The following is a 13,176-nucleotide window of genomic DNA, read 5'->3' on the forward strand; positions in this document are numbered from 1 at the left end:
GCTGGACTGCCTTGTGAGTAAACCCTCTCTTCACTGCACACCTCGCTATCTCAGCGCTTTGACTTCACAGGTATAAGTAACTTCAGTACAGCACAGACAGAAGCCTACACAACCCACTGAACCAACCTTAACCACTGGGGGCAGACACCAAAAACAACAGTAACTATGAACCTACAGCCTGCGAAAAGGAGGCCCCAAACACACTAAGTTAAGCAAAATGAGAAGACAGAGAAACACACAGCAGATGAAGGAGCAAGGTAAAAACCCACCAGACCAAACAAATGAAAGGAAATAGGCAGTCTACCTGAAAAGAATTCAGAGTGATGATAGTAAAGATGATCCAAAATCTTGGAAATAGAATGGAGAAAATACAAGAAACGTTTAACAAGGACCTAGAAGAACTAAAGAGCAAACAAACATTGATGAACAGCACAATAAATGAAATTAAAAATTCTCTAGAAGGAATCAATAGCAGAATAACTAAGGCAGAAGAACGGATAAGTGACCTGGAAGGTAAAATAGTGGAAATAACTACCACAGAGAAGAATAAAGAGAAAAGAATGAAAAGAATTAAGGACAGGCTCAGAGACCTCTGGGACAACATTAAACACACCAACGTTCAAATTATAGGGGTCCCAGAAGAAGAAGAGAAAAAGAAAGGGACTGAGAAAATATTTGAAGAGATTATAGTTGAAAACTTCCCAGTATGGGAAAGGAAATAGTCAATCAAGTCCAGGAAACACAGTCCCATACAGGATAAATCCAAGGAGAAACATGCCAAGACACATATTAATCAAACTATCAAAAATTAAATACAAAGGAAAAATATTAAAAGCAGCAAGGGAAAAACAACAAATAACATACAAGGGAATCCCCATAAGGTTAACAGCTGATCTTTCAGCAGAAACTCTGCAAGCCAGAAGGGAGTGGCAGGACATATTTAAAGTGATGAAAGGGAAAAACTTACAACCAAGATTACTCTACCCAGCAAGGATCTCATTCAGATTTGATGGAGAAATTAAAACCTTTACGACAAGCAAAAGCTAAGAGAATTCAGCACCACCAAACCAGCTTTACAACAAATGCTAAAGGAACTTCGCTAGGCAGGAAACACAAGAGAAGGAAAAGACCTACAATAACAAACCCCAAACAATTAAGAAAATGGTAATAGGAACATACATATCGATAACTACCTTAAGTGTAAATAGATTAAATGCTCCCACCAAAAGACACAGACTGGCTGAATGGATACAAAAACAAGACCCGTATATATGCTGTCTACAAGAGACCCATTTCAGACCTAGGGACACATACAGACTGAAAGTGAGGGATGGAAAAAGATATTCCAAGCAAATGGAAATCAAAGAAAGCTGGAGTAGCAATTCTCGTATCAGACACAATAGACTTTAAAATAAAGACTGTTACAAGAGACAAAGAAGGACACTATATAATGATCAAGGGATCAACCCAAGAAGAAGGTATAACAATTGTAAATCTTTATGCACCCAACATAGGAGCACCTCAATACATAAGGCAAATGCTAACAGCCATAAAATGGGAAATTGACAGTAACCCAATCATAGTAGGGGACTTTAACACCCCACTTTCACCAATGGACAGATCATCCAAAATGAAAATAAATAAGGAAACACGAGCTTTAAATGATACATTAAACAAGATGGACTTAATTGATATTTATAGGACATTCCACCCAAAAAGAGCAGAATACACTTTCTTCTCAAGTGCTCATGGAACATTCTCCAGGATAGGTTATATCCTGGGAAACAAATCAAGCCGTGGTGAATTTAAGAAAATTGAAATCGTATCAAGTATCTTTTCCGACCACAATGCTATGAGATTAGATATCAATTACAGGAAAAAAATCTGTAAAAAATACAAACATATGGAGGCTAAACAATACATTACTAAATAACCAAGAGATCACTGAAGAAATCAAAGAGGAAATCAAAAAATACCTAGAATCAAATGATAATGAAAACACGAAGACTCAAAACCTATGGGATGCAGCAAAAGCAGTTCTAAGAGGGAAGTTTATAGCAATACAATCCTACCTCAAGAAACAAGAAACATCTCAAATAAACAAACTAACCTTACAGCTAAAGCAATTAGAGAAAGAAGAACAAAAAACCACCAAAGTTAGCAGAAGGAAAGAAATCATAAAGATCAGATCAGAAATGAATGAAAAAGAAATGGAGAAAACAATAGCAAAGATCAATAAAACTAAAAGCTGGTTCTTTGAGACGATAAACAAAATTGAAAAACCATTAGCCAGACTCATCAAGAAAAAAAGGGAGGAGACAAATCAATAGAATTAGAAATGAATAAGGAGAAGTAACAACTGACACTGCAGAAATACAAGGAATCATGAGAGATTACTACAAGCAACTATATGCCAATAAAATGGACAACCTGGAAGAAATGGACAAATTCTTAGAAAAGCACAACCGTCCGAGACTGAACCAGGAAAAAATAGAAAATATAAACAGACCAATCACAAGCACTGAAATTGAGACTGTGATTAAAAATCTTCCAACAAACAAAAGCCCAGGACCAGATGGCTTCACAGGCGAATTCTATCAAACATTTAGAGAAGAGCTAACGCCTATCCTTCTCAAACTCTTCCAAAATATAGCAGAGGGAGGAACACTCCCAAACTCATTCTACGAGGCCACCATCACCCTGCTACCAAAACCAGAGAATGATCTCACAAAGAAAGAAAACTACAGGCCAATATCACTGATGAACATAGATGCAAAAATCCTCAACAAAATACTAGCAAACAGAATCCAACAGCACATTAAAAGGATCATACACCATGATCAAGTGGGGTTTATCCCAGGAATGCAAGGATTCTTCAGTATATGCAAATCAATCAATGTGATAAGCCATATTAACAAACTGAAGGGGAAAAACCATATGATCATCTCAATAGATGAAGAAAAAGCTTTTGACAAAATTCAACACCCATTTATGACAAAAACTCTCCAGAAAGTGGGCACAGAGGGAATCTACCTCAACATAATAAAGGCCATATACGACAAACCCACAGCAAACATCATTCTCAGTGGTGGAAAGCTGAAAGCATTTCCTCTAAGATCAGGAACAGGACAAGGATGTCCACTCTCACCACTATTATTCAACATAGTTTTGAAAGTCCTAGCCACAGCAATCAGAGAAGAAAAAGAAATAAAAGGAATACAAATTGGAAAAGAAGAAGTAAACTGTCACTGTTTGGAGATGACATGATACTATACATAGAGAATCCTAAAGATGCCACCAGAAAACTACTAGAGCTAATCAATGAATTTGGTAAAGTAGCAGGATACAAAATTAATGCACAGAAATCTCTTGCATTCTTATACACTAATGATGAAAAATCTGAAAGAGAAATTATGGAAACACTCCCATTTACCATTGCAACAAAAAGAATAAAATACCTAGGAATAAACCTACCTAGGGAGACAAAAGACCTGTATGCAGAAAACTATAAGACACTGATGAAAGAAATTAAACATGATACCAACAGATGGAGAGATATACCATGTTCTTGTATTGGAAGAATCAATATTGTGATAATGACTATACTACCCAAAGCAATCTACAGATTCAGTGCAATCCTTATCAAATTACCAATGGCATTTTTTACAGAACTAGAACAAAAAATGTTAAAATTTGTATGGAGACACAAAAGACCCCAAATAGCCAAAGCAGTCTTGAGGGAAAAAAACAGAGCTGGAGGAATCAGACTCCCTGACTTCAGATTATACTACAAAGCTACAGTAATCAAGACAATATGGTACTGGCACAAAAACAGAAACATAGATCAATGGAACAAGATAGAAAGCCCAGAGATAAACCCATGCACCTATGGTCAACTAATCTATGACAAAGGAGGCAAGGATATACAATGGAGAAAAGACCGTCTCTTCAATAAGTGGTGCTGGGAAAACTGGACAGCTACATGTAAAAGAATGAAATTAGAACACTCCCTAACACCATACACAAAAATAAACTCCAAATGGATTCGAGACCTAAATGTAAGACTGGACACTGTAAAACTCTTAGAGGAAAACATAGGAAGAACACTCTTTGACATAAATCACAGCAAGATCTTTTTTGATCCACCTCCTAGAGAAATGGAAATAAAAACAAAAATAAACAAATGGCACCTAATGAAACTTAAACGCTTTTGCACAGCAAAGGAAAGCTTAAAGAAGATGAAAAGACAACCCTCAGAATGGGAGAAAATATTTGCAAATGATGCAACTGGCAAAGGATTAATCTCCAAAATTTACAAGTAGCTCATGCAGGTCAATATCAAAAAAAAAAAAACAAAAACAAACAACCCAATCCAAAAATGGGCAGAAGACCTATATAGACATTTCTCCAAGAAGATATACAGATTGCCAACAAACACATGAAAGGATGCTCAACATCATTAATCATTAGAGAAATGCAAATCAAAACTACAATGAGATATCATCTCACACCGGTCAGAATGGCCATCATCAAAAAATCTAGAAACAATAAATGCTGGAGAGGGTGTGGAGAAAAGGGAACCCTCTTGCACTGTTGGTGGGAATGTAAATTGATACAGCCACTATGGAGAACAGTATGGAGGTTCCTTAAAAAACTAAAAATAGAACTACCATACGACCCAGCAATCCCACTACTGGGCATATACCCTGAGAAAAGCATAATTCAGAAAGAGTCATGTACCACAATGTTCATGGCAGCTCTATTTACAATAGCCAGGACATGGAAGCAACCTAAGTGTCCATCAACAGATGAATGGATAAAGAAGATGTGGCACACATATACAATGGAACATTACTCAGCCTTAAAAAGAAATGCAGTTGAGTTATTTGTAGTGAGGTGGTTGGACCCAGTGAAGTAAGTCAGAAAGAGAAAAACAGATACTGTATGCTAACACATATATATTGAATCTTTAAAAAAAAAAGTGGTTCTGAAGAACCTAGGGGCAGGACAGGAATAAAGACGCAGACGTAGAGAATGGACTTGAGGTCGCGGGGAGGGGGAAGGGGAAGCTGGGACAAAGTGAGAGAGTAGTGGCATGGACATATATACACTACCAAATGTAAAATAGATAGCTAGTGGGAAGCAGCCACATAGCACAGGGAGATCAGCTCGGTGCTTTGTGACCACCTAAAGGGGTGGGATAGGGAGGGTGGGAGGGAGACGCATGAGGGAGGAGATATGGGGATATATGTGTATGTATAGCTGATTCATTTTGTCATACAGCAGAAACTAACACACCATTGTAAAGCAATTATACTCCAATAAAGATGTTAAGAAAAAGACAGATGCTGGGGGATTCTGATTGAGTAGGGGCCTGGGAACGTGTGCTTGAAAACAGCTACCCCAGGTAAGTGCCACGATCTGCCGGAGTTCAGGAGTCCTGCCCAATTTATTCTCCCAGGTGATGACAATACATTCCTCATTCGGAGCCCTGGCGAGGATCCAGTTTTCAACTAACTGAAAGTGGAGTGTCAGAAAAAGACGCTTTTGGAGGAAAAATAGAAGAAGGAAGTTATTGCCATTTCCTTTCCTCGTTTCCCTCTCCCTGAGGTGAGAGACACTGAGTCTGACAGAAGCCAAATTGTCAAGTGGCAAAATTGGAAGCAGTCTAGCCTCACCCAGGAAACAAAGAAAGAAATAGGAAGTGAAGTTTGTGCTTTTATCAGTCCGTGGGCACCTGGCCACTCAGACTGATATCGCAGGGGAGGCCCGGGCCTTTTGCAGGGAAGACGGCACTAAGAACAAATGCTCCGGATCGCAGTGGTGGATGTTAGCACGGTCTCCGAGAAAGGGGGCCATCAACAGTCTGAGTTAAGAATCTAAAAGGAGAGTGGCAACTCTGAAGACATGGGTCTAACCTGTGGCCCTTCAGCCATTCATTTTGATGTGGCTCTTTTTAAGCCTACGTTCCTTTCTTGTGATTCTCTAAATCATGACCCGGCACACAATGGCCACTGGGTTTTCGTCTCCGAAAGTGGATGATCAGAGTCAGCAGTGTGGAGATGCAGGGCCCGTATACGTCTAGATCATCCTTATATATATTGCCTCTCGTTTCTCTCTCTTTTTTCTTATAAAAATGTGGGAGTAGGTATTTATGTTTAAGTTGAACTATACGAAATCTCCATTTTCATACATTAAAAAAGGAGAGAGTATTGGTGATTTCCTATAGCTAATCCTAATCTTTTCTGTATCTTCTCCTTCTCCCCACCCCCTTCTCTCTCTGTCTGTCTCAATCTCTTTCCATGGCTCTATTCTCTTATTTTCTTGCCTTTGCAAGAAACTGTGTATTACCCAGACTACCAGCTGTGAAGGTCAATAGATAGTACCAGGAAAAATTAAGAAAAAGAAGAGGTTTCAAATTTCAATAAGTGTTAATTTGAAAACCCACTGATGCACTTCGTATATCTGGAGGGGAGGTTCTGTGTGGTCCAGCCGAAGCAATGGCCTGTGAAATTCTTGATCCTGCAGAATGGACCACTCCTGATGAGAATGTGAATTTGTTTGTGTCACCATTTTTTTTTTTTTTTTTTGGCTCAGAAGTGTATTTAATGACTCCAGCTCATGGCCCCTCCCCTGCAACTCCGGCTTTGTCTCCCATGAGTGGTCAGCAGAGGTTCCCTGAGAGGTTCAGGAGGGGGTCCAGGGACCTTGGGCCTGGAAGGGAAGGGCCATCGTCTCTCCTTGTGGCCTTTGGTAGCTGCTGGGTGGAGGCTGTGGGACGGGGGTCCCAAGCCCAGGGCCTCTGGGTGCTGCACATCTCACAGCCGGGTCAGCTTTGGGGCACTGATGAAGGTGCAGGAAGGGCAGGGCCAGCCGGGCTGAAGGGCGCTGGGGAGGCTGGAGCCAGCTGGCTGAGGGGCTTGGGGCAGCCTAGTTCCCCATCCATCTTCTGGGGGCGCTGAGGATTGTGTCCTGCGGCTTCTCGGGGGGCTGAGTCCCGGTCCCGCTGGCCCCCACAGAAAGCAAGGCTGTATTCAGGGACACACAGGCACCTCCCGATGACCCAGCGCTGCACAGCCGGTGGGAAGCCGAACCTCGAGAAGATCTGCTCCTGGAGGGCCCCAATGGTGCAGTGGGGGTGGACCGGCGGCGAGACATGGGCAGAGGCTGCAGCATCTTCAGCTGTGCCGTGTAGCCTGATGGGGCCGGGAGGGAAGCAGGCCTCCTGCAGCTGGATGCTGAGGGCCACATGATGCTGGGCCAGGATGGCTGCCGCGCGGGCTGCCCGCTTCTCATCCCCACCCTCTCTGGCCCGGGTCAGGCGCCCTGCCAGCTCCTCATTCTGTCCTTCCACGGTGGCACCTCGGACCAGGGCTGCCCACCGCTGAGCTTCCTGAGGGTTGGCGAAGTGCAGGCTGAGAGTCCCAGGCCCTCCTGGTGGAGGCTGCAGCTCATGCTGGATGGGGCCTCGGACGGTGTAGGAGACTGACTCCCAGGGCCGCTCCAAACTGACCGCCCCGGGCCCCGCGCCAAGCAGCTCCAGCCGGAAGCGCCCTGGTCGCTCGGCGTCCGCGCTCAGCTGCAGCCTCCGCAGCTGCGCCTGGGCGTCCGACCCCGCGCCCAGCGGCCTCACCGCGGCGTGCACGGCCAGGAGCCCCGCGGCCCAGCCGGGGTCCGAGGCCGCAGCTGCGCCGCCCGCCGGCGGCGCCATCTCCGGTCCGGCCCCGGCCCGGCCCCACGAGCCCGCTTCCGTGGCCTCCAGCCGCTCTGTGTCACCATTTTGGCGTGTGAATAGTGCTGCTTTTTTCTTTATTTGGGCTTTTAGATTCAAGGGGACTTTTCTGGATGTGGGGATGTAGAGTTAGAGGGATTGTTAAAAGAGCCGTGACCTTAAGACCAAAAATCTCTATGTATGTGCTGACAAATAAAGCAAACCGGGCTGGACAGGCTTTGTCGTGCGGTCCCACTGATGGTCCAGGTGCCTGGTATCTAGTTTCCCATCAGAGTTTGCCTTCTGAATGAGCACTCTGGCCCTTGCAGCTTCTTTAAGTGGATCCTGTTGGCTGTCCTTACCCTGCTTGCCAACCTCACTTTTGTCTCCTGGATCACAAATGGAATTTGTCACCTTCTCATGGATAATACACCTCAAGTAACAACACCTTTGTTCCTCTGTGCATAACATGCTTTCTTTCTCTTTCATTTTTAAAGATGCAACGGCTTTGAGCAAATGCAAAGGCTTGTGGAAAGGAGCCGTTAGAACAGAGAGGTCAAATAGAAGTATGGGAGTTAATAGGGCACAGGTCCTTAAGAAGGTGAGCAGAAACATGGCCCGATTTCAATACTTTAGATACGATGTGTGACAAGTGCAAAGAAGAGCAGAAATGTCACTGTCACATTTTCTTCTTGTCAGAATCATTTGGGATTATGGGGATTATAGTCAGAATTGCAGTTTTGAGAACCCTGCAATGTTTTTGATTCATCTTTCCTTTTTGAATCTCATACTATGGAATCATGTCAGTCTTCTACTCAAATCTTATTAGGGTCAATAAATTCAAACCAGTGGTTATTTATTTAGCACATACTTCATGTTCAGTGCATAGTAGGTGGTGTGAGGGTTGCCACACAAGACATGATTCTGCTCTTGAGGGATTTATAAGCAAGTTGAGAAAGCTGAAGATAGCTAAATAAATCAAAGAAAATATATAAATATGTTAAAGTGCTAAAGACAGGTCGCCAGTTTCTTATCCAAAACATTTAGAGCCAGGACTTCAGGATTCATACATTTTCCCTCATTCTAGCAAGGTAGTATAGTTTGTAGCCTATATAATACATAACAATTCTAGTGGGGTAGGGCCACAGCACCCAATAACCAAACTATACATATAATAAAGAGATATAAAGTAAAAACAATAAATAATAAATGAACACTGTTAATAGACCAGGTTTGTTGCCAAATGAATTTAAACCAAACCTAAAAGAAAAGGTTCTGTTTTCTGAAATGTTTGGGTTTCAAAACTGTGGAAAGGGACGCTGAACCTGTATCATGGGTATTGCCTAATATAGGGAAAGGAAGTGAATATTTATGGTGTAGGTAGAAACTTTCCAATTTTTTTTCAGCCGCAGCATCTGAGATTCAAACCAAGGAGTAATTTGTTCACGTGTGTACAACTCAGCATCATCTGGAAACTCGTAAGACATGCAGATTTCACGCCCCATCCCCACACGTACTGAATCAAAACCTTTGGGCTGGGTCGCAAGTAATCTGTGTTTTAACAAGCCTTCCAGGTGATTTTGATGCACGTTAAAATTTTGAGAACCACTGACGTAGCAAGTACCTGACAGAGAACCCGGATTCAAACTCAGGTGTTTCTGATTTAAAACGCCATCTTTTTTTTTTTTGATGCTGTTTTCCTCGCTCTCAAAGTAGAAGAAAGCAAGAGATTGAGGTGAGCTCAGATGGAAAGAGTGACTTCAAAGAAGGTACGCTGAAACATGCTTCGCTTTAATCTAATAGATAAGAGCAAAGTAATTTTGTAATGTACATCCCTAGAATATTAGTCTGTTCCTTAATTATATCAGGAGGAAAAATAAGCATTGATAATTCCCTGTTTTATTTTCTCCACGTTAATATCTCAAAAATGGTATAATATATTTTGTAATTTCTTTAAGATCAAGGTAGTAACTTAGCTTAATTGTGAAAATTAAGACTTAGGAACTTTGTAAGGAAAAGAGGTTCTCAAATAGTCCTAAGATGGTTATTGACCTATTATTTGGTATCTTTGATATAAGCATGTTTTACTGGTAAGATGATGTGTCTTGCTTTTCTACTTTCAACATAATTCTTAGTGTGCAAGTTGACAAACTTAAGAAAAAATCCAATTGAAGACCATTAAAACATACTTTTGCAGGTAAACGACGGTTATTTGTGTGGTCCCAGCTCTACTTAGAAGGCAAGAGATTTGAACTTAAAGGGCGAGTTTAGGGCACAGAGGAAAGGGAGAAATTGAGGACACTGATCACTTTGCTCCTTATTAACTGAAAAATGGGATGACTTCTTTCTGAAAGTGAATAGGTAGACATTAATATGGATGTGCGTAGAATGAGACCTAGCAAAACACAAGTCTAATACACCCTTAGGCTGTGTCTTAATAACTTAATGTCATATTGATCTCTTTTGGAAAGAGATACCGTATTGGAAAAGAAATCACTGCAAAAGCAAAATGGCAAAAAATGCTACCAAAATTACACCAGTTATGAGTTCTCTTTTTACCGTTGTGAGTAAAGCTTTCTTTTAAGGGACGAAGTGGATATAAAACCCAGTATCTTCCAATAGCAGTTAATCATATCAATTTAGGGCAGCTGTTCCAGTTTTCTTTTTGCTGCATAACAAATCACCCCAAGCCTTAGTAGCTTAATACAGTAACAACAATAACAACAATAATTATGCTCACAAATCTGCAGTTTGGGCAGGGCTCAGTGGGGACAGCATTTCTCTGTTCCACTCAGTGACTGATGGGACAGCTTGAAGGCGTTGGGCTAGAATAATCTGAAGGCATTCTCACAGGTCTGGCTGTTGGCTTAGCTATTAGCTGGGACTTTCAGCTGAAACGTATACTTGTGACTTCTTTATGTGTCCTGGGCTTCCTCACCAGATGGTGGCTGGGTTCCTAGGGTGAGTATCTAGAGAGAGAGGCACGTAGAATCTGCAACACCTTTTATGACCTAGATACAGAAGTCATGCAGTGTCTCTTCTGTTTATTGTAGTTGTAATAAAGTCCTGCCCAGGTTGAAGGGGAGGGTAAATAGAATGCACCTCTTGATAAGGGAGTGTCAAGGTTCTGGAAGAGCGAGTGGGGCCATTGTTGGAAAAGACAGTCACAGGAACTTAAGAATTACACCTCTGATTTTTTTGTGTTTTTTTTTTAACTTTTTATTTTGAAATAATTTCAGGCTTACAGACAAGTTGCAAAAATAGTACAGAGTTCCCATATACCCTTCACCCAATTTCCCCTCATATTACATCTTATCGAACTATAGAGCAACTGCGAAAACTGAGAAATTAAACTTGTTACAGTGCTATTAGCTAAACTAAAGAATTTATTTGGATTTCACCATTTTTTCCCCCTAACATCCTTTTGCTGTTCTGGGAGATGACACACGGTTCCATATTGCATTTAGTTGTGTGTCCTTGGTCTCCTTCAATCTGACATTTCCACAGTGTTTTCTTGTCTTTTATGACTTGACACTTTTGAAGAGTACTGGTGAGTCATTTTGTAGAAGGTCCCTCAATTTGGGTTTGTTTGATGTTTTCTCATGATTAGGTTGAAGCTATGCGTCCTCAGGAAGGAGGACACAGAGGTGATACGCCCTTTTCAGTACAGCATGTCACAGGGTACATGATGCTCACGTGTATTACTGGTGATGTTAATCTTGATCACTTGGCTAATCTGTCAGGTGGCATCTACAAGTATTCTTGACTATAAACTTACTATTTTTCTCTTTGTAATTATTAAATATTTTGGAGAGATACGTTTTTTAAAATAAATTTATTTATTTATATTTTATTTTTGGCTGTGTTGGGTCTTCGTTGCTGCGTGCAGGCTTTCTCTAGTTGTGGCGAGTGGGGGCTACTCTTAGTTGTGGTGCACAGGCTTCTCAGTGTGGTGGCTTCTCTTGTTGCGGAGCACAGGCTCTAGGCGCGTGGGCTTCATTAGTTGTGGCACACAGACTCAGCAGTTGTGGCTCACGGACTCTAGAGTGTAGGCTCAGTAGTCGTGGTGCACGGGCTTAGTCGCTCCGCGGCATGTGGGATCTTCCCAGACCAGGGCTCAAACCCGTGTCCCCTGCATTGGCAGGCGGATTCTTAACCACTATGCCACCATGGAAGTCCTTGGAGAGATACTTTGAGACTAAGCAAATATCTTGTTTCTACTTAAAACTTTTGGAAACTAATTTTAGCATCCATTGGTGGATCTTGCCTGCAGCAATTACTAATGTGGTGTTCTAATGTTTATTTTTTATTTTCTTCATTCCTTCTGTATTATTTAATTAGAATTCTTCTCTATGAGAGACATGTCCCTTCTCCCCTGTTTATTTTTTTATTCAGTTGTTTCGATCAGCATGGACTCATGGATATTTATTTATTCTTAGGATTATATTCCAATACTATATTTATTTTCTTGTTCAAATTGTTCCAACTTTGGCCATTGGGAGCTCTTTCAGGTTGGCTCCTATGCCATTTCAACATGACTTCATCCTTTTTTTTTTTTTTCCTAATTTTTTGGAGCACTTCTTTACTTTCTGGTATAAAAACATGCTCTAGGTTCATCGTGTATTTTCCTTGCCAAAGCCCTGGAATCAAGCTCTTCAAAGAGCCCTAGTTCCTTTTATTGGAGAATGGTATTTAGAAACCAAGATTTGGGTGTTTAGATGTAAACATTGCGACTGGAGTGTCATACATATACACATTCCTTTTAATTGTTGGGTGGTATTCCATTGTATGAACGTACCACAATTTGTTTTTCCATTCAGCAGTTGAAGGACATCTGGCTTTTCAAGTTTTGGTGATTATGCATAAAGCTGCTATAAACGTTCATGTATAGGTTTTTGTGTGGACATAAATTTTCATTCAGGTAGATATGTAGGACTGTGATTGCAGGTACATAGGGTTGGTACATGTTTAACTTTATCAAAAACTGTCAAAGTATCTTCCAAACTGGCTCTACAGTTTTGCATTATTTTGGTTATTTTTTCATTATCAGCATAAGAGCAATACTCCTTTTCACTCCCTACATCACAAGTGGGAGTCAGAAGTAGGAGAGCTTTGATTTGAAAGTTTAAAGAGGTAACATAATTTTAACTGGGAAATTAAGGTCAAAACATTGTACTTCTATTATTTTGCAATAAATAGAGCTTCATTGAATAGAAACATTATGTACTGGAGGTAATGGGGATAAACACATTATTTTCTTTGAGTGGTCTCCTTCAAATTTTTCATGCCAAGCGACTGGCTCCCTTCTGGGTGTTCCCAGAGACCTCTCTGCCCTTCCATCTTCTCTGCTGCTATCACACTACTTTGCCATTATTAATTAATCGCAGGTTGTATATCTGAATGCTTATGGAGTCAGAGAGATTACATAAATAGGCTAATCTTACTGGATATGATACAGTAGAAAG

The 13,176-nt window shown here is 41.2% G+C and overlaps 1 pseudogene across 1 annotated transcript; it reads right to left on the bottom strand.

The window, feature by feature from the left end:
* Positions 1 to 5,148: 5,148 nt before the first annotated feature.
* LOC309619903 (sharpin pseudogene) lies at positions 5,149 to 12,724 on the bottom strand (annotated as a pseudogene). Its single transcript has one exon. The product of its transcript is annotated as a sharpin pseudogene (transcript).
* Between the last annotated feature and the right edge of the window lie 452 nt (positions 12,725 to 13,176).

The sequence above is a fragment of the Balaenoptera borealis genome, assembly GCF_965194805.1.
Source record: "Balaenoptera borealis genome assembly, chromosome: X".
Lineage (NCBI taxonomy): Eukaryota > Metazoa > Chordata > Mammalia > Artiodactyla > Balaenopteridae > Balaenoptera > Balaenoptera borealis.